Below are 22693 nucleotides of genomic sequence, written 5' to 3'. Positions count from 1 at the left end.
ATAAGATAAAATGAGAGAGAGAGAGAGAGAGAAAAGAGAGATAAAAGAAATGAAGGAGGAAAGAAAGGAAGAGACAATAGAGTGGGGGGAAAACTTTTGTAATAATTTTCAAAGTCATATCCTATTATTTAAAAATATAAACTTAATGGCTCAATAGCATTCCATTTATAGAGGTAACAACACATTTAAGCATTTTCCAGTTGTGGAAGCTAATTTCTTTAAAATTTGACACTTTATTATTAAATAATTAAAAACTTCTAGTGGAAGAGTTGGATCCATTTATAATCATTATCACACTATATTTGCTGATTTATTATTATTATTATTATTATTATTATTATTATTATTATTATTGAGGCAGGGTTTCTCTGTGTAGCCTTGGCTTTCCTGAAACTCACTCTATAGACCAGACTGGCCTCAAACTCAGATCTGCCTGCCTCTGCCTCCTGAGTGCTGGTAGTAAAGGTGGGTACCACCACCTATTGACTATTGGTTATTTCATGTTCTTGCTGTTTGATTGTTGCATTCTGATCTCTTATAATACAAAATATAATTGCTTCTCTCTCAAATGATTACAGGTTTTAAGTTCCCATTTTACTCTTCTAATAATTAAATTTTTGAAAAATTGTTCATTTCCTTCATCAGCATCATGAATGAAATGTTATCTTTGATATCACCCTTTGTAGTTCAAACTTTTAACACATTAGCATTCCATTTTATATTGTTATAACTGAATAGCACCCAGTGAGTAATATATAAAGCACAGGCATGTGTTCAGCTCATCAATCTGAAGGCTGAACATTCTGAGAGTATGATGCCTGTATAGGCTACTTTTCCCATTGCTACGACTAATGCTTGACAAGGGCAACTTAAGGAAAGAAGATTTTGGCTCACAGCTTTAGGGTACAATGCTTCCTGGCAAAAAAGTAATGGCACAATGCAGCTGTTTTCCCTACTACCACCCTACCACCAACACTCTCCCATATCTGTTTGCGTGCACACACACACACACACATACACACAGTTGCATATTCACAATTTATTTATACACATGTATGTAGAGGCCAAGAAGTCAACATTGTGTCTTACTCGATTGCTCTCTAGCTTATTATAAAAAATTAAAAAAAACATTTATTTTTATTTTATGTCAAGGAGAGTTTTGTCTACATGTATATCTGTATGTATAAGCCTGGTGCCCATGAAGGCCAGAGAGGGTGTTGGATCTCCTGGATCAGGAGTTACTGATAGTTGTTAGCTGTCATTTAGGTGCTGGGAATTGAACCCATATTGTTTGCAAGAGCTGCAAGTACTCTTTAACCACTGAGTCATATCTCTAGCCCTTTTGAGACTGAACTCACCAATTCTGCCAGACTGACTGGCCAGCAAGCCCCAAGGACTTACTGTCTCTGACTCCTCAGTGCTGGGATGGAAGGCATAATCAGTTTTTTTCTGTGGGTGTTGGGAATCAAAAATCAGGTCTTTACATGTATAGGGCAAGCCTTTTACAAACTGAAAGTCTCCCTACCCTTCATTGCTCTGTTAGTTCAGTCCAGAACCCTAGTCCTTTGAATGTTACTATATTTAAGGTAAGTCCTCCCTTTTCATTTAAATATTCCTGGAAACATCGTCACTGACAGATCCAGAGGTATGTCCCTATGGTGATTCTGAATCTTGTCACCTTAACAATGAAGATTGCTCATCAGAGTCCCAGTATCTGCTCTGCTTTATCCGTGTTGTAACACAACAATGGAAACATAGGAGCTCTGCCTAGAAAACATTTTAATCCAAAGCCACTCCATCTATATGTCCCATGAATTCATTGATCCAGAGCCATCATAACCCCATAATCTTTCACAGGTCCCACCTTAATTCATATTCCAACACATGAAACTTGAGGAATACCTACAAATCACAGCATGCTTTTCCTTCTTGCTCCTTTCCTTACCCTATTCTACGTAGCACATCTTTAAGATATAATCTGGGATTCCATATGTGATTATTTTACCATTGGTATCATGTTTCCCTAGTCATGAGTTCCTTTTCTCTTTTACATTATTTGTCCAGTGAAAACAACAGCATTATTTTTATCCTTCATTGTTTTGCTTATTGATTTACTATTGATACTTATTTTATAACACAATTTCATACTTGTGTTCTTTCTTCTGATCCCATGCTGCAGCTCATCAACAAGTAGTTCAAGAACAGAAAATAAAAGACTCGATGTCGAGACTGTCTTTCCTCTCAATGGGCAGTCATTTCCTTTGCTCAGAATCTGTAGATTTTTTTCTATTGTTTTCAGATATTTAATTCTTTGATGGAGAATGTTTTTGACTGATTTTATTATTAATTCTTAGGTACCCTGGGCTCTTCAAGTATTGCAGAAATATATGTGATGTTCAGTAATCTCAACCACACTATCAGAAATTGTCTTACAAATTTCTTTATTGCACACACGTCAACTGTTGTGTCTGTGGTGTTCTATGCCCCTCAGTTCTAGATAGAATAAAGGCTTATGCTCGCTGGCCATGCCTTCTCTCTGTTCTTATGATGTCCACCCCTTGATCCTTTTTTCTATGAGCTTAATTTATCATTATGACTGTGCTGTACTTCTTGCTCCACTGGGCTTTACATCCAACAATCATATTTTTTCATCTTTAAGAAGCATGTTTTCATTTGCACTGTTGATCATCATTGCTTGATGATATCTGATAAACACAATTCCTTTCTGCTTCTTCTCTTTCTCACAGCAAGTCTATTCTACAGGAAGGCATTTGTTCTAACACTGAAGTTTTATTGTACGTGTGTTGATCTACAGTGTCTTATCATAAGTTCAAAGAATACTTATCATTGCCCATCTTTATGGATAGACTTTCCCCTGTCTTATCTATTGCACACGCAAGTAAAGTTAGAGGAAGTTAAAATAATTATTTGTGCTTTTTAAAAACCTATTTATTTTGTTTGCGTAGCAGGCAGAGGACAACTTTTGAGAGTTCATTCTCCCCTTCTACCATGTGTGTCACAGGAATCAAACTCAGATCATCAGGCTTGGTGGAGAGCACCTTCCTTCAGCTGCTAAACCATCTTACTGGGCCTGGTTTGAATTTTTAGATGCACTGTTCTTAGCAACATGAGTGACTTTCAAGACATCTCCGTCATCATCCTCCAGTAATATCTTTGTTACCTACCCTCTTAAATAGAACCGTTACTATAGAACCATTATCACCAGCAGTCTATGGAGGGCCTACTCCTTGCCAGAACTAAAGGCAGTGATGAGCCAGATAAAGTCTTCCTCTGTCCTCAGTGGCTTAGAAGTCTGGGGGTAGCATAGCTATAAATAGTATAGGGACAATTGCCTTGAGAGGAGGAACTATCAGACCAAAGATGAAGAAGACCCCACCTCTGTATTTGAAGTATGGGGGGATGTGTAAAACGTTCCGTAATACCTAAAAGATATTAATCTGTAGTCACCCTGGACTCCAGCTTTGCCCGGTGTCATGAGGAACTAATGGGTAAAAGCTCCCTCAATGGTAAGGAGACAGATACCAAGAGAAAATGGCAGTAACTTATTACTCAAAAAGTAAGTCATACAGATTAGAGGGCAGAGAAGGAAGCCTCTGGAGAAGCCAAATGTGTGCAGAAAATGGACAGGGGGAGACAGAAATGAAGGTGTTAAGACCTCTGAACCAGGGAACAATGGTCGTAGAGGGAAAGAAGTCCTTGGAGATCAAGGGGGTGTGTGTAAATTTTATCTCAAGTGTAAAGAGCAAGGAAAGAGGATTTGACCAGGTAAGAGACTGAGGGCTAAAATAAGCAGAATGCCACAGTCTCTGACACAGCCTTGGAAACACTTATAAACTGAGAGCCAGAAGACCAGTGTGGAGATATAATGGTGCTTGGTACAATGCAGGTAGAGATACATTGGCAGGTTTCAGGGGTCTAAGGAATAAAAGCCAGTCACTTCCTCCCAGCCATCTTTCAACTCAGTGTTCACCCACCTGAACTAGCACAGAAACACAGGCAGCAGGTGTGCTAACAACAACAACAACAACAACAACAACAACAACATGCTCATTTGTGCTGTAGTTATCTGTTGTGCATGACAAGAGATTGAAAATGCCAACATTGAAGGTGACAATGCCGGTTACAGGCAGAGGGATGAGAAAACACAACTAATGATAAGAATTATTGATTCATGTAAAACGTCCGCACAGTAAAATGGGAATCAAATTCTCCAAGTCTAATGCAGTGGCCAAGGAAGCCTGTAACAAAGCTTTTCGGAGGTTGAGGCATGAAGATTGCCAGCTTTTGCCATACAATGAGACAGTGTTTTAAAACAAAACCAAAACCAAACAAAGAGTATCCCCTCCAAATTACTTTACTGCTTCAAAGGAAAAAGTTAAGATTTAGCAGAGAAATCTAGCAGACGCCACCTAAGTAAGCCACATGAGCAAAGTCTGAATTGCCAAGAAGGGGCAAATGGACATCTTGTACCTCTGGAGGAGGACATCAGGTCACTTTATTGTTTCTGCCAGAACCGCAAGTGAGGGACATTCCACAAAATAAATTGCTGGTAAACTTATAAAGTGTGGGGGGGTGGAGGGGAAGATAAAACCCTTGAGGAAACATTAAGACCAGATCTGAAGATATGACTATGTTCTGGAACCTATCCTGAGAAACTAGTAAAATTTCAATAGCTCTGTATAGCAAATGTCCTGGGTTTTGTTTCTTTGTGGGTTTTGGGTTTTTTGTTTGTTTGTGTTGCTTTGTCTTTTGCTTTTGTTTCTTTCATACAATCTTGCTTTTATGCAACCCAAGTGGAGATACTGAAATGAGGGGAAAGTAGTGACTTACAGCAACAATAATCACCTCATACAGCTTTGTGGGGTACCTAACATGCTTGACCGCTTCATCTGGCCCCATTCATGTGGCTATAGGTCCTACACACCCAGTACTTAAGCTAGTGGCTCACAATTCTCCAGCATGTAGCTCCTCCCCCTGGGGACCCTGGAGGACCCCAATCATGATGTTCCCTGGCCATATTCCATGAGGATGAAAAGCTGCAAGCCTCTGGAATACACATGCCATTTCTTTTTCTGTTCTTTCTTTCTTTCTTTTTCTTTTCAATATTTTGATGGACAAAGAGGCCAGCCCAGACCCATAGGGTAGGGGAGAGAACTCTCCTTTTGGTGCAAGGATCAATGAAGAATAGTGACCATATTTAATTCACCAAGTATGCTCCTTGCTGGCCCTTCCCCTCTGATGTCTCATTTGGTCCCAGCTACCTACCCTCTGGGGATGTACACAAATGCCACCCCCTGCTTAATGTGTGCCTGGTGCTGAACATGGCATGCACGAGTGTGAGGTCATTTCATCATCACCACACCACTTAGGGGTGTTGGGCCATCGTAATGATACCTGGATGCAGAAGCCAAGCATCTATGCGAACATACCAGGTGTGGCCTACTGCACCCTTCCAGAGTGACCTTCAGTCACTGTCCCCTGGCACCTCCAGGATGTGATTCTCCTAGTTTGTAAAAGCAAAGGATCTAGAGCCATCAGTGTTCATACATGTTCTGTATACCTTTCATGCCCAAGAAAGGGAAGCAGACAGGAAGCCTGAGCCATTGTTTAAGGAATGAGGAAGGGTCCACCTGATGTGACCTCCTCCATCTTTGGAAGAAATATGTCCGGGGCATTAGAACTCATCTTCAAACTGCCTCCTCATGATGAAGAGCTATGAAGGCCATCAGAGTGTGCTGAGGCAGCAATGTATGCTGTATATTGGAAAACAGGGGAGGCTGCCTGGCCCCTTGGGCACTGACATGCACTTACTGGCCTGAGTTCTCAGTGGAGTGGGAGGAGTTGCTCTGTAATGCTATTGATACCTGTATAGTCTGCCACATGCAAAGTCAACAACTTACAGCTCTCTGGTTATGTTTGGGATGACAAAGGTTGACAATACTCCCAAGCGAACACACTTTAGAGCAACCTAATGGCAAATTCTCACTTCTCACAGTGATACACACTGTGGGACCTCATAGATCAGACCTGGCTGGGGGTAAGTGTTGTCTGTCTGTCACACTCCTGCCACATGGATGGGGCTGGCTCCAGGAACTTGACCTCCAAAAGGAGCAAGTTCACATCAGGCATGTAGTTGGCCCTTCTCCATAGTTCTGCTGGGTGGTTTTGGGAAAGCTCTGAGCTTTAGTTTGCTCTTTGGAAGGAGGACAATGCTTTTGTGTGAACTAACTGCATAAACAAAATACTGAGCCCAGGACCTGACACTTAGATGTCAAAAATCCGTTACTGATCTACCATCTCAGATGATCAGAGTTGAGGGGTAGTAATTCCCAAGATGATGTCATAGGTGTGGTATCAGGTCTAATGAAAACCTAAAGGAAGAGTGTTCTTGTTTGGGGATCTCACCATAGTTGTGTCATTCAAGTCCCACTGGTTAAATGACACATATCTGATCTTCAGCATGGCCCTCTGCTTTGCTCACAGGTGTTGCTATTGTGGTGGTCTCCTTCTTCCTCTCAATGTACTACAACGTCATCAATGCCTGGGACTTCTGGTATCTCTTCTACTCCTTCCAGGTAAGCCAACCTCTGGTCAGAGCAAAAGCAAAAAGGGTAGAAGATGCAGGTCCACTCACCAAGTGGGGAGCTGGTAGAGGATGAGAACGCCAGCCTGTGGGAACCCTCTCAGTGAGGGGGGGAGCGTGATGGGAGCCACAAGCCAAGCAGGGATGACAGAATCTGGATCCACTACTTATCACAATGTAAGCCAAACTATGCACTGTGTGTGCGCACGTGTGCATGCATGTGCGTTTGCATGTGTGTACACACATGTGCACAATCATTTCTGAGGAGCAGGTCCACAGCACTCATTGGAATATCTACAGGAATATTTTCAATGACAAGCATTTTAAACAGTGCATTATCTAAATTCTTGTTACTGATATTCTGGAAGGGTCTAGGCTTTGTGGAAAATAAATATGAGCCACAATTCCACACTAAGCGCTGGAATGTTCCTCTCCACCAGTCACATTCTATCCCACCCCACCCCCATCTTCATCCTTTTCACTCTCAGAGACTCTAATCCCACTGCCCCCATATCAGCCTCTTTCCAGATGGAAAAAGAAGAGAAGGACCCAGGAATTACCACTCTAATATCCATGCATTCCATACTTCACAGAACTTCCCCCCCCTTACCCCTGCAGTAAATCCTCTTCCAAGGTTACAGGATAATGACACAGCAGACCTTCACTTGCACTTCTATGGGCCATGCAGGTCCCCGGAACATATAAATCTACACTGGCATGGCCATATACACGACATGAGAGCTTTTGTTCAATCCCAGGAGCTACAAGTGACTCTATAGGACTCTACTTTATGGGAGGGTGTGGGTCCTTCTTAGTGGGTACATTTAGCAAAGCAAATATAAGGACCCTATCTTTACCTTCTGATGCAGATGAAGGGAGAAGAACACTGAAAATCTCTCAGTTGTTCCATGCCCTAGAGCTTCTTCATGTAGCATGTTCATTGGCAGGAACATTAAAAACAAAAACAAACAAACAAACAAACAAACAAAAAAAAACTGACGTCGAGCTCATCTCAAGCAAAGGACCCCAGAGGTATCCTCAGATTTGCAGCCAAATATGTGAAACAGTGTGAATTAGAGTGGCCTCAGCAGAGGGCCCAGAGAATGTCGGCTAGGCAACTGAGCTTAGAGGGCTTCTGTTTCTTAGCTGGGACCTGCTGCTGGTTCCATCAGACACCACAGTGTCTCCCTCCTGTGGCCTGTACATACAAATGGGCTCACTGCTCAAGATTCTAACTCAAGTACCTTCACAGCTTTGTTTTTAAATTATTTTTAAAGTTTATCTTATTTATTTTATGTATATGGGTGTTTCACCTGAATGTCTATGTACAACATGCATGCCTGGTGCCTGCAGAGGCCAGGAGAGCGTGTCAAATTCCCTGGGACTAGAGTTACAGAAGGGGAGCCATCCTATGGTTACTGGGAATCTAACCTGGGGAAAAACAGCCAGTACCCTTAACTAGTGAGCCATCTCTCTAGACCTACAACTGGTTTTGAACAGGGTAGCTACAAGGATCTGGAAAGACTAGGCCAGGAAGCCTCTGATCCACTGTACTCTGTTGTTTCACGCAAGCCAGGCTAGCCCATATTTACAGGATAAGGTGTGAAGCCTCCTGTCAAAGACGCTTCCTATCATCCCACCAAGCCCTTGACCTTTCCCTTGACTGTCTGTTGATTCTCACTTCATTGAAAAGGATCCCCTGCCATGGTCTGTCTGCCCACTTAATGGTAACGGCACAGGCTACGACGAGGAGTATGAAAAGGCTTCGTCAATGCAGTACTTCTGGTGCAGGAAAACACTCAACATCTCACCATCCATCCAGGAGAATGGAGGAGTGCAGTGGGAGCCAGCACTGTGCCTCATCCTGGCCTGGCTGATGGTGTATCTGTGCATCCTGAGGGGCACTGAGTCAACCAGCAAGTTGTGCTAGGGAGTGTGATGGGACTGAATCTGGTCCATGCTAGGAGCTGTCTCTTGCTGTCCAGAGTAGAGGCTCAGTGGGTCAGAAGGCATGGATGGTGTTATTGGCATGTCCCTGTACTAGCTGACAGTGGAGGGTGTCAGAAGTGATTAAAGTTGTAGCACTGAATCTGAAATGACAGGCCCCAGCCAGTTCTCACACTCACCTGTACCAGGTCATTTCATGGAGATATTCAAACACCCTGCTATTCAGTCCTTCCACCTCAAATGCCAGAGCTATTATTCTGTGGAGGGAACCTCAACATCAGACTAGCCAGCCTCTGGGGACTTTATTGTGTAGTTGGATTTGGGGTCCCATTTCAAAGTGCTTTCAGGAAATCAATACAACCCAGAACTGTTGGGTTCTCCCTTGGTTTTTTGTTTTGTTTTGTTTTGTTTTGTTTTGTTCTGTTGTGTGGTATGGGGTTTTAGTTCTTGTTTTGGCTTTTATTTTTAAAGTGTCTCCTTATGTACTTCAGGCTGGCATGAAACTGGCTGAACGGCCCAAGTTGGCCTCAAACTCAGTGATCCTCCTGACTCAGCCTTCTGAGTGTTGGGATTTTAGGCCACAGATATGCCAAAATACCCAGCAAAGGCCTTTTATTTGCCTAAGCTCGTTCTTTCTGTTGAAATGCCCAGGTTTCCATTCATCCTAGGGCTGGAGTATCTGCTGTATTTCCATCACCCGTACCTGTTTCAAACTGGGGTGAATGCTCCATATTCAGCTATTAGGCAAAGCAAATCCATAGTGGATCACGGTGTCTTATTCTTCTAACAGCCCCTCAGAGTAGATACATGAGGTCACTCCCAAAAGGATTAGATAGGCAAAGTATTATTCGCAAAATCACAGCCAGGGACAGCAGACTCAGGACATAGCCCATATTTACTCCAAGCTCTTCCCATCCTATTGGTGACATGCAGCATGAATATTCTCTTCACATCCTTTGTGACTTAGTCATTTACAATTTTTCTTCTTCTGACAATCCCATGAGACCCCTAGATCTCACTCTCCTGATCACCTGCCTGCCTTCTCCAGCACTGACATGTTTGTTCGGTTTTGTTCTTTCATGAGGCATCAAGCTTAGAACAACCTATGTCATTGAGATATTGCATGACAACCCCAATGTTGTTTCTGGCATGACATATCACATTATTTTCTAAGTCCCCATAGTGGCCAGCATCTTAGCCCCAAAGCACTTTGCCTCACAGCTGAGCAGAAGAATCAGGGTGTTCTTTCTCAGCTGAGATCAGACCTTGCAGCATCTGCTCTGTCCCAACCTAGACCAAGCATGATCCAAAAGATCTAATGGTGATGTCTGTACCCTTGAATATTAAAGCAGTCCTTTCCTCTCCAGGCCTCTTATAGTTGTGAAAATAAGTAGAGTCTGGACATGATGCCATATTAATCCTCACCATCTATTTTCTCTCCTTATACTATGACCCCCCACCCTGACTGAAATGCCCCAGGGTTCCATGTATGGGGAAAGATGCTGCCTTTTCCTTTTTGTTTGAAATCTCTTTTATTCTCCTCTGAAGTTTTACTTATTGGTCAGAGTTATTTCTCCTGATAGGTTAAGCTAAAGCTAGATCACATGTCCAGCCATCCTTCCCACAAGAAAAAGAAGGAAGCCACTTTGTGAGGACTCTAGAAAGCCCAGAAGAAACACAGCCCACTGGCGGGGGTGGGGGTAGAAGTCCAGAGCTTTCCCCGAATGTCTTCTTAGTGCCCAGTGTTATGGACCCGGTTCAGCCCTCCCCCATGCCCCTGAATTTCTTTCACATCACTGGCAAAAGGACTCTTATCCATTTGCATCTCACCTGGTTTGACATATTAGATATTTGGGTAAATTCACTAACCCCCTAAATGTGTAAGAAGCCATGGTAAACATATATCCCACATTCTCAGTGTCCTTCTGACAGTCTTAGAAGTACATGAAGTATGGTGCCATGCCAAGGAAGAAATGGAAGACTGAGATTAATTGAAGCATATCAAGACATGGTCACTAGCTGGGTTTCTCAGAGGTGGATCCAACCTAAAAGAAGATTGATAAAACAAAACCAACCTTGTGAAAAGTTTTGTTTTGTTTTGTTTTTGTCTATGAATCTAGGCATACATAGAAAGTGAATTACCCAAAATTTCCCACCCAGGGTAGGCAGATGTTTATCTGAAAGCCCTTACTTTCAGGCTTTTAGAAGTCAGGGTGACCCTGAGTCTGAGATTCCCCTGCCAAAGAGACTAAGAACACATCCTTAAATTGTGATGCATGTCAACAGGGAAAGAAGATTGGCTTAACCAAATAGACTTTTCTTTTTATGAAGAATGCACAAAATCAGTACATTTGTTGCATTTGTTGTGGGGACTTTGCCCTGTGCACTGTTTTCTACATATGGACATGCCTAACCAGGCTCCCCTCGGATCCCATCCAGAAAACCCAGTTCTGCCCCTTAAGACACTAATTTCACTTTGGAGATAACATAGATCCTGTAAGTGATTAGTCTTTCTGATTTTCTTGGGACCTCAGAAAGCTGAGTCAAATCTGGCTGAAAAAACAAAACAGAACAAACAAACAAACAAAAAAAAAACAAAAACAAAACAAAACAAAACAAAACAAAAAAACAAAAAACGTGTTGTGTGGGCTCCTCCAGCCTTTCAGCCTTTCTTAGAGAAACAGGGGCTCGGGGAGTGTTGCCTCTCATGCACTGGAGAAGAAATTTCATGGGGGCAACAGACATGAGCAGCCATGTCCCACACTTTCTTTCTCTAGACCATACTCAGAACCTGTGTCCTACTCAGGACCAGTGCTACCCACAGCTCTTAGCAGCTGTGGATGCAGCCTAAATGCCAAAGAATTAAGGTTTTTGTGGGAGTGGCTGTCCCCATCTCTCCAGCAGTCTTATTCTGTTCCTGGATGCCTACAGGTGGTCTACTTCATCGCGTTGATGCCCTACTGTGTGCTGATATCTACTTGGTCCGTGGCCTCACAATCCACGGAGCTACCAATGGCCTGAGGTACATGTTCACACCCAAGGTATGGTTTGCAAGGGAAGGGGACTGTCACTTTCTGGGATACCTGGGAGGAAGGGGAAAGAGGGTAAGATCTGTAATCATCAGAGCTGGTGTGAGCCCATGACTGGGCCAAAGACTATAGATATCCTGGAAGTTATGTTCTCTGTAGCCTGTCCTGCAGCCCTCACTACCACTAGTGACTAGTGCCTGTGCCTTCCTTCAGGTCTTCCTGCTCCAGTTCTCACCTAAAGCCCAGTCCAGACTCCCCACTAAGCTAGGGACCATGGACATCTCTCCAGTCATCTCCCTTATCTGATCCCATATTTTCTTAGACCTTTTCCCTCTAGGGAATGCTATGGTCCCGTCCTTAACGTTTTTTTTTTTTCCAGTCACCCTAGCCATTGTTCTTCAGTGTAGATGTTATTGAATTTAGAGTAGGGCACATTCTTTGCTGGACAAATGGCTGGAATCATATGACTGTATCCTTTCAAAATGGACACTCTTATTGCATAGGCCTTAAGTGTCAGTACTGGAGTAATCTCGAACTTGACTCCACATCCACCTAAATTTCCTGTGTGGTAAGACTGTTGTTGTGGTAGGCTGGTGATTTAGATGTTTTATGTGTTTTAGACTATTAGACCAGGCAATACTCAATTGCACTCTCCATGGGTAGGGTGCCATAGAGGGTATGAGAGGAAGATTGCTGAGTAGTTTACCTGCCAGGAAATACACTGGAGACATTCTGAGACATGGACCTAGAATTCAGCCCCAAGTCATTCTGACTACCTGTGAGTTGGAAGTAATTTCTTCCCCATCTCTGAGCTTTCATCTCCTGGGAGGGAAGAGTTTGGGATTAGAGCTCAGGATTCCTCAGCCCTATCCCTACTGGCCTTCTAGATGAAACAGCTAGCCAACCCCAAGGCCTGGATCAATGCAGCCATGCAGATCTTCTCCTCACTGGGCTTGGGGTTTGGCAGCCTGATTGCCTTTGCCAGCTACAATGACCCCTCCAACAACTGCCAGAAGCATGCCATCATTGTGTCCATCATCAACAGCTCCCACCTCCAGATATGCCAGCATCGTGTCCTTCTCCATCTACGGCTTCAAGGCCACCTTCAACTATGAAAACTGCTTAAACAAGTGAGTCTAAGCTGTCCCTCAGAACCGTGGACCCCAAGTGGGAAGGCAAGGCTCCAAAGCCCTGAGCTGAAAGGGAGACTGGGAAGGACTGGGTTCCCAGAAGTCAAGGAGTAGACTAAAGACACCAGTATTGAGGTCTGCAATGTGAGGGTCAGTTCTGTTTCCTCGACGTGCTAATTGCTGCCTTCTACCAGCACTAGAAACTGAGGGTCCAGAAAGCAAAGGCCGCCTTGCAGGGAATGGGACATTTAAGGTAGGCATTGCACTTAGCAGAAAGGGGCGTTCAGGAAAAAACAAAACCAAAACCAAACAACAACAACAACAAACACACCAGTGTCTTCATCTCATTTGTAAGCAAGGCCTCTCTAGCCGAGTCTACTGTCTTTGGCTTCCCTCAAAACAAATGCTAATATGTCCAGTAGGGAGGTCACTTACATGAGTAGCCATCTCTAAACTAGGACTTAAATTAATGGAAATCAGTATACATGCAAATCATTTAATTCGTACTGTGATATAAAATTAAGCTTAATAATTCTAGGCCAAATGTAGTGGTGCATGCCTTTAATCTCACCAATATGGAGGCAGAGTCAAATGAATCTCTTAAGTTTGAGACTAGCCTGGTCTACACAACAAATTCCAAGACAGCCGAGGTTGCATAGTAAGGCCCTGCCTGAAAATAAGTAAATATGTTTAAGTGATTCTAAACTTATTTCTAAGCGGTTGGTCAATGGCATTAGCCACATTCTTGTGTTGTCACCACCAAAGGGTACGAATCTGGCTATGAAGTATTGAATGCTTCCAACATCCTACCCAATCTCACTGGAGGCCACTTATCCAGATGTGAAGTAGCCTGTTGGGAGGTAGTTTCTGTTCTCATCTCTTCTGCACTGGGCAGGAGGGAAGAGGCTACCCACCTTCCTCCCAGGTTTTAGAGCCAATGGCTTTTTAGTGGTATATGTTAAGATGATAGTCTGCTCTGCAGGGTGATTCTGCTGCTGACAAATTCTTTTGAGCTAGAAGATGGCTTTCTGACAGCCAGCAACCTGGAGGAGGTGAAGGACTACCTGGCATCCACCTACCCAAGCAAGTATAGTAAAGTGTTCCCACACATTAGAAACTGCAGCTTGGAGTCAGAGCTGAACACTGTAAGAGGCCTGGAAAGGGTGGGCACTGCCTCTCTCCACACGGTCCATGAAGACTTGTGGAGAGAGACATGGTCCCCTGCAACAGTGATGAGAGACTGGACTCCTGCTCTCTCCCAGCTGCTACTAGGAATTCTTTTCATTTCCCTGTGTCTTTTTGAAATTTCCAAAACTTGAGAAAGGCAAAGGACAAGGTAACACACTGTCTTACTTAGGGTTACTTAGAGGAGGAGAGGGTTTATTTGGCTGCACTCTCACATTGCTGTTCATCATTGTAGGAAGTAGGGACAGAAATTCGAACAAGGTAGAAAGCTGCAGGCAGGAGCTGATGCAGAGACCATGGATGGGTGCTGCTTACAGTTTGCTCAACCTGTTTTATTTATAGAGCCCAGCACCACCAACAACACAACGGACAGTGTACTCTCCCAGCAACCATTAATTAAAAAAATGCTTTACAGACAGATCTTATGGAAGCATTTCTCAGCTGAGGTTCCCTACTTCCAAGTTGACATAAAACTATCCAGCACTCAAACACCAATATTTCCAATTCTCAAATTAACACTATAAACCTTTTTGTTACATAAAATGTAGATTTTTATACAGGACAAACAAAATTATTTTAAGGACACACAATTAAATGTCCCTGAAATTAATAGAAAGTTTTCCCTACTCATTGTAGACAAAATCCCTTACAGTTTTGTGCCCATGATACATTGTTTTTAAATTTTATTTATTAACATAATATCCATGCATGCCTATGAAGGGCCTGATGATTTGATACAAGTATGACATATATAGCCGCTAGACCAATGCCCCTAGCATTTCCTTCTCCTCATACATGGATATTATATATATATATATATATATATATATATATATATATATATATTACTCTTCTAGTTATTTTTGTGTATCATGGATTCTTGTAGATTAGAGTTACCTACACTTCTGGGCACAGAAGCAGCGATTTCTGCTTCTAATTCCTGTGTTTTTGTGACTCTTGTCTAACCTCTGTCTTCACTCGCTGCCTTTCCATCTTCTTGGAGGTTCATTTATCACTTTCTACAAATGAGTGCAAAAATGCATTATTTGTCTATGATTTGTTTTATTTACCATGATGCCTGCACTTGTCTCTACCTTTACACTTGACAAGATTTCATTCTTTTTATGGCTAAGTATTATTCCTTTGTGGATACATACCACGTGATTTGTATATGTTCACTCTTCCATGGATGGTTTTATATCCTAGAGTTTTTTTAAAGGAATATCACAGTAAACATGAGAGTGCTGCTATATCCTTGACACATGGCTGTTAAGATCCCTTTGCAATAATATCTAATTGTGGTTTTTATTTGTATTCCCTTGAAGATTAATGATGCTGACTTTTTGTTCATATATTTGCTGGCTATTTGTGTCTTAAATTTTTAGATGTTTTTATTTTATTTGACACATATGAGTATTTTGCTTGCATGTGTATGTGTATGCCAAATGTATGTCTGGTGCTCGCAGGGGTAAGAAGAGGGCTATGACAGTGGTTATGAGTTGCCACGTGGGTGCTGGAAACTGAACCCAGGTCTTCTGCAGGAGCAGCAGGCGCTCTTAACCAGTGAGCCAGCCCTGACGTCCCCTCATTTCTTTTTAAAGAAATGTCTATGTAGCCCATTTCTTTGCCCATTTTTTAAGGTGGACTCTTTGCTCTCCAGTTGTTTCAGCTCTAAATAAATAGAATTAAGGGAATGAGAGGTATTGGCAATAAAAGAGTCAAAATGCTAATGAAAGATGTCAAGATGACTCCAGGAAAGGAAAGATACTCTATGGAGCAGATGTCCTAGTTAATTTTCTGTTCCTGTGAAGAGACACTATGTATTATGTACTCTGTACTCTGTACTATGTACTATGTTCTATGCTTATCAAAAAAGCATTTAATTGAGGCTTTGCTTACAGTTGCTTTGAGTCTATGATCGTGGAAGGAAGCATGGCAGCAGGCTAGCAGGAAGAATGCCTGCTTATATCTAATCCACAGGCAAGAGGCAGAGGGAGGGGAAGGGTGAATGGGGAAGGAGTAAGAGGTAGGACATTGTAGAAGAAAGAGAGGATTGGGTTCAGCCTGGGCTCCCTCAATGGCATACACACTCCCTTCAACAAGGCCATCTCTCCTAACCTTCTAAAATAGTTCTACCCACTGTGAACCAAGGGCTCAAATATATGAGCCTGTGGGCACCATTCTCATTCAAACCATCACAGAGTTCTTATTATTATTGTTGTTGTTGTTATTATTATTGTTGTTTTTGTTATTATTACTGTTGTTATTATTATTATTATTAATGTGTTCATACTACCCAAGACAGTTCACAGATTCAGCTCAATCCTTACCAATAATAATGTTCATAGAATCAGAAAAAAAATCTTAAAATCTACATGACACTATTGAATAAAAGAACGAAACTGAAGTCATATCAATACCTGATTTTAAGGCTGTCTACAAAGTGTCTGGTATTGGCTTGAGAAAAGACAAGGAGACAAGTACAACATAGTAGAGTACCTGGAAATCCACATATTTCTATCAAAGACACCAAGAGAATACATTGGAAAGCCATCATATCAATTACTGATGCTAGATCCACATCTCACATGCTGTACAAAAGTCCAAAAGTATGAAAAGTCTAAGGGGAAACAGGGGGAAACACTTGAAGACATAGGTTTGTGTGTACCTATGTTTTGGGATAAGACCCCAAAACTTGCAACAGAGTAAAAACCAGTGGGATTACATCAAAGAAAGATCTTTCTGTGCAATAAAAGAAATAGTCAATAGCATGAAGAAAATATTTAGGAACTCACACACACATTCACAGAGTAAGGGGGAGACTTAAATAAATAATATTGTTTTGTTAGCAGTTGTACTAAGTAATGACATTTTTAAAATAGTAAATACATAAAAAACAAATTTAATTATGGCATTTTAATACATAAGTTTCATTGCTCCTTATTCTTATTCACCTTCTCTCTATCCTCCCTCTTTACCCCTTCTTTCTGGTATAATTTAGAGGGAAAGTATATGTTGGAGGTGTAAGAATAGAGGAATTACTATAAAAATACAAAAAGAAGTCATAAAAAGCTGCTCAAGTAAGATGATTGTGGTTGATACATTGTTTATGAACTAATGAAGCAATGAAGATCAGAGAAGCAAAGCATCCAGGCTACCAGAGAGCTCTGTCCTGTACCAGGGCTGGAGAGATATTATTCATAGCAAGCTGGAGACTAATTGCCAAGAGTAAATACTTAATGCCCTGCTCCTATCTTATATATTAGTGCTGGGGATTAAAGCTGTGAGCTCTGTTTCTCTTTTAGACTGATTCACTTCTGGTGTAGCCCTGAATGGCCTTGTAAATCCAACATTAAGTATTTTTGAATTTTATATTTTCTTACTCTCTGTTGTTGACTGTGGCCTTCTCTTGTGGCTCACCTTTTAGTTGTAACAGGATTTGCTTTAAACTCTGTAGGGATATGGAAGAGTGTTATCTCTCCCTCCATCTTTGTTCCTGGGGATTGGGTTTTGATTTAGGAACATGCTTTCTCTCATTCACCTAAGTCTGTCAGATAATTTCCTTTGTGAATGTCTTTGCATATCTTCTGTTACATTGCTATTGTAAATAGTGTCTTTCTCCTTATTTCTACCATTGTTTATGTTGGTGGCAGAAGAAACAAACATTTTTGTATGTTAGTCTTGTACCTTGAAATCTTGATGCATTTCCTAATGAATTCTCACAACTACAGATTGCTCATATTTTCTCTATAAACTATCCTATAACCTGTGGATATAATTTAGCACATTTCTTTTCAGTGTCTGTATTTCAACCCTTTTTTTATTGTGGTTTCACTATTATTATTGATTTTATTGGAGTCTCAGGCACAATTGTTTTCCTGTACTTTGAACACAGTGAAATTCCAAGTTTTAGGTGAACACTCTGACTAGTTCTTAGATTTACTATAAAGACTTTTTCAGACTGCTTTTAGAGAATACTTTCAAGGCCAGGATAAAGGTTCCATGGCCTTTGCTTATTGGTTAGGTTAGGGAGTAGTTGGTTGTTTTTTGTTTGTTTGTTTGTTTTGTTTTGATTTTCTCTTTTTTATTTTTTTTTAATTTTATTTAATTTTATATAATAGTCCCATTAAATGAAAACAAACATTTATATACAATATTTGGGAATTTGGGTGTCGTTCTTTCCAAACTACTTCCTGCTGATAAGGGGCGCTGTCTTGGGGGATTCGAAGAAGATTCAGATATCCTGGCTGTAGTTTGTAGGGATGTTTTGTCTAGCTGTTTGGAATGTAGGATCAGCTTGTATTCTGTTTCAGGCAGTCTGGCATGATCAAACCACATTAGTCTGGAAGGAATCCACATCTTTTCATTTTCTGTGGAAACAAAAATAGAAATCCTTTTCCCCAGTAACTTGTCCTTCAACTTAAATTTTGGAGTCAAAGCACTTTTTTTTTTTTTTTTTTTTGTTTAATATATTATTTTACATGTCGATCCCAGTTCCCTCTCCTTCCCTCCCTCCTCCCTCCCTCGCTCACTCCCCCTGAGCCCTCCCTCCTTCCTTCCCTCCCTTTTTACCCTCTCTGCCCTCTCACATGCACTCTAAACACCCTCCCCTCCCATCCCCCCACCCCAATTCCATATGTAGGGGAGTGCCATCCAGTTGGGGTCATGTAGATCTGACAGGTTCTGTGAAGTAGGGACTAGGGCTTCTCTCCTGTCTCTAGATTAAGGCAGTTATCCCTCCATGGGGGATATGTTTGCAAAGTTCTTTTGTGAACCAGGGACACATCCTGGCTCCGCTGTCTGGGGTCTCTTAGACTGCTCAGTCCTTCTGGCTGAGACCCATAATCAGGGGGGCCTGAGTCAGTCCCATGCTGGCTTCCCAGCTATCAGTCTAGTGGCCCTTAGCTCCTCCTTGTTCAGTTAAGCTGTCTCTATGAGTTTCTGCTGCATGGTCTTGTCCTCTCCATCTGCATGTAGGTTCTAGTTCGACTCAGTGTTTATGTATGGGTGTTTGATCCTTTTTTCAACAGGCATTAGTTGAGGGCTCCATGGAGAAGTTAGTTGTTGATCTCACTCTCTGGGAAGGGCATTTATGATAGTCTTTCCACATAAGCTCAACTTGTTAGTTGAGAGCAATCTTATTGTTCTCTCGACCTTTCTTTGTGTTCAATTTTATCTTCAAACCAATATTGGCTCCCTCTTTTATCTTCTCTCTCTCTGTCTCTGTCTCTGTCTCTCTCTCTCTCTTTCCTATATTCTATTCCTAACCAGGCTCAATCTTCCTGGTCGCACATGTTTTCCTTTCCTCCCCCTCATTTTCTCCTACTTCTCTCTCCATTCGCTGTCCTCCCCCACTTCACCTGAGCTCTGGGGGACTTGCCCCTTCCCAGTTCTGTAAGGGACTTTATATGAATCTCTTAGAATACACCTTGTATCCTAGTTCGTCTGGTGATGTGAATTATAGGCTGGTGATCATTTGATATATATCTAAAATCCATATATGAGTGAGTACATACTGTGTTCCTCTTTTTGTGACTGGGTTACCTCATTCAGGATGGTTTCTTCAAGTGCCATCCACTTGCCTGCGAATTTCAAGATACCATTATTTTTTTCTGCAGAGTAGTATTCCATTGTGTAGATTTGCCACATCTTCATTAACCATTCTTCAATTGAGGGGCATCTAGGTTGCTTCCAGGTTCTTGCTATTACAAATAATGCTGCTATGAACATAGTTGAACAGATGTCTTTGTTGCATGGATGTGAATCCTTTGGGTATATGCCTAAGAGGGGGATTGCCAGGTCCTGTGGTAAACTAATTCCCATTTTCCTGAGGAACTGCCATACTGATCTCCAAAATGGCTGTATGAGTTTGCACTCCCACCAGCAGTGGAGGAGTGTTCCACTTTCTCCACATCCTCTCTAACATAAGTCATCACTGGTGTTTCTAATTTTAGCCATTCTGGCAGGGGTAAGATGGTATCTCAAAGTTGTTTTGATTTGCATTTCCCTGATAGATAAGGATGTGGAGCATTTTCTTAAGTGTCTTTCAGCCTTTTTGATTTCCTCCATTGAGATTTCTTTCTTCAGTTCTGTACCCCATTTTTTAATAGGGTTATTTGGTGTTTTGTTGACTAGTTTCTTGAGTTCTTTGTATATTTTGGAGATCAGCCCTTTGTCAGATATAGGATTAGTGAAAATCTTTTCCCAGTCTGTGGGCTGCCATTTGTTCTTGTCAACTGTGTCCTTTGCCTTACAGAAGCTTCTAAGTTTGAAGAGGTCCCATTTATTAATTGTTTCTTTCAGTGTCTTTGCCCCTGGAGTTATGTTCAAGAAGTGGTCTCCTATACCAATTTGTTCAAGGGTACCTCCTACTTTCTCTTCTAAGAGGTTCAATGTGGCTGGATAGATGTTGGGGTCTTTGATCCATTTGGACTTGAGTTTTGTGCATAGCAACAGACATGGGTCTATCTGCAGTCTTCTACACACCCTCATCCAATTTTGCCAGCACCATTTGTTGAAGATGCTGTCCTCGCCCCATTGTATAATTTTAGCTGTTTTGTCGAAAATCAGGTGTTCATAGGTGCGTGGATTAATATCAGGATTTTCAATTCGATTCCATTGGTCTACCTGTCTATTTTTATGCCAATACCAGGCTGTTTTCAGAACTATAGCTCTGTAGTAGAGTTTAAAGTCAGGAATGGTGATGCCTTCTGAAGTTCTTTTTATTGTATAGAGTTGTTTTGGCTATCCTGGGTCTTTTGTTTTACCATATAAAGTTGATTATTATCGGTGAAGAATTGTGGTGGGATTTTAATGGGGATTGTATTGAATCTGTAGATTGCTTTTGGTAAGATTGCCATTTTTACTATGTTAATCCTACCTAAGCAAGAGCATGGGAGATCTTTCCATTATTTTTTTTTTTTGTTGTTTTGTTTTTTTTTTTTTTTTTTTTTTTTTTTTTTGTTCTTTTGTTTTCTGGGGTGTACCATTGTCCACGGAGAGATACAACACTTTCCTCTTTTTGCTTGTTGTTCTAGTTAGAGTTATAATTGCTATGAAGAAAGGCCATGACCCAAAGCAAGTTGGGGAGGAAAGGGTTTATTTGTCTTACACCTCCATCAGGACCTCAAGGTAGATTCCTGTAGATAAGAACTGATGTAGAGGCCACGAGGTGTGCTGCTTACTGGCTGCTCCCCTCCCCATCACTAATTAAGAAAATGCCCTGCAACTTATGGAAGCATCTTCTCAGTTGTGGTCCCCTCTGTTCAGATAACTGTAGTTTGTGTTAAGTTGACATAAAACTAACCAGCAACGTTGTAGAGCTCTGGGCCCTGCCTACAGGATCTATAGCCTGACCCTCCATTCCTGCACAACTCAGACACCAAGACGCTGACACCCAGGCTTCGAGATCTAGATCCCACTTGGGCAACTATGGCACCTGTTCTAAGCTTTGGCATCCATTCAGTTGCCTTCTTTTGGTTCTGACACTTAGTTTTTCCTTGCTTGTTTTTGAGATTGGCTTTATGTCCAAGATGTTATAATTACTGATTTTATTTTATTTTATGTTTTTAGAATTACTTTCTTTCCCCTGCTCCTGCCATTCTCTCTCTCTTATTTCCTTTCCTTTCTAATATATATTCTCTACTGTTTGAAATTTGGACTTTCATATCTCCTTCCTGAAATCTCTTAATTAATATTTAACTTAACACAGCTTAATGTTAGAGAGTATTCATGAGTTCCCTTTCAAAAAGTGAAAGAATTTTAGATCACTTTCTCCTGTCTTTCCTGTCTTTGCATTTTTAAAGACAGAAGAATGATATAGAAATCCTGATCTTCCCACCTCTGCCTCCTGAGTGCTGGGATGAATGGTGTGTGCCAGACCTGGTTCTCCTCTTCCATTTTAAACATTATTGTCATGTAGTTCTGGCCCTTTGAGCCTATAACTTTCTAAATACCGCAAACTTAGGATGCATAAGGCAGTGAGATCTGTCCCTGGGCTCAGGGATGGACACACACACACACACACACACACACACACACACAAATACACACACACACACACACACACACACACACAATTTTATTTGTAAATACTCTTTCTTGCATTCCAGCTATCTTTGGGAGAGAGGAGCTAGATTTAAAATACCTTCCTGTGGGGCTAAATAGATGGTTCATCAGTTAGAAAAGCTTGGTGTTCTTCCAGAAGACCGGAATTTACTTCCCAACACTCACATCAAGTAGTTCAAAGTCACCCCCCAAAGCATCCGATGTTTCCTTCTGGCCTTGTGGGCACCTGCACACACATGGTACACAAACACACATGTACATGTACATATGCATATAACTAAATAAATCTTCTTTAAAATATTGTCCTATAAGGCAAGTTTTTTTTGTTTATCGGGGGGGGGGGGGAAGGATGTGTTTTCAAGACAGAGTTTCTCTGTGTAACAGCTCTGGCTGTCCTAAAACTTATTTTGTAGACCAGGCTAGTTTCGAACTCACAGAGATCTGCCTGCCTCTGCCTTCTGAGTTCTGGGATTAAAGGTGTGAGCCATCATGCCTGGACAGGGCAAGATTTAGGGACTGTAAACTTTGTTAGATTTTGCTTCCACATAAACATTTGGCCCCATTTGTTTTCTGTCATTCTTTTTTCCTTATTTTTGTTTGTTTGTTTGTTTGTTTGCATCTTTTTGAGGCAGGGTTTTTCGGTGTATCCGAGACTCTTCTGAAACTCCCTCTGTAGACCAGGCTGGCCTCAAACTCAGAGATCTGCCTGCCTCTACCTCCTGATTGCTGGG

The 22693-nt window shown here is 41.6% G+C and overlaps 1 pseudogene; it reads left to right on the top strand.

Moving 5' to 3' along the window:
• Positions 1 to 5347: 5347 nt before the first annotated feature.
• Positions 5348 to 22693, top strand: part of LOC127214750 (sodium- and chloride-dependent transporter XTRP3A-like) — a 28017-nt pseudogene continuing 10671 nt past the window's right edge.

Source organism: Phodopus roborovskii, unplaced genomic scaffold (assembly GCF_943737965.1).
Source record: "Phodopus roborovskii unplaced genomic scaffold, PHOROB, whole genome shotgun sequence".
NCBI classification, from domain to species: Eukaryota; Metazoa; Chordata; class Mammalia; order Rodentia; family Cricetidae; genus Phodopus; species Phodopus roborovskii.
Note: the sequence above shows the minus strand (reverse complement) of the source record. Positions and strands in the feature narration are given on the sequence as shown.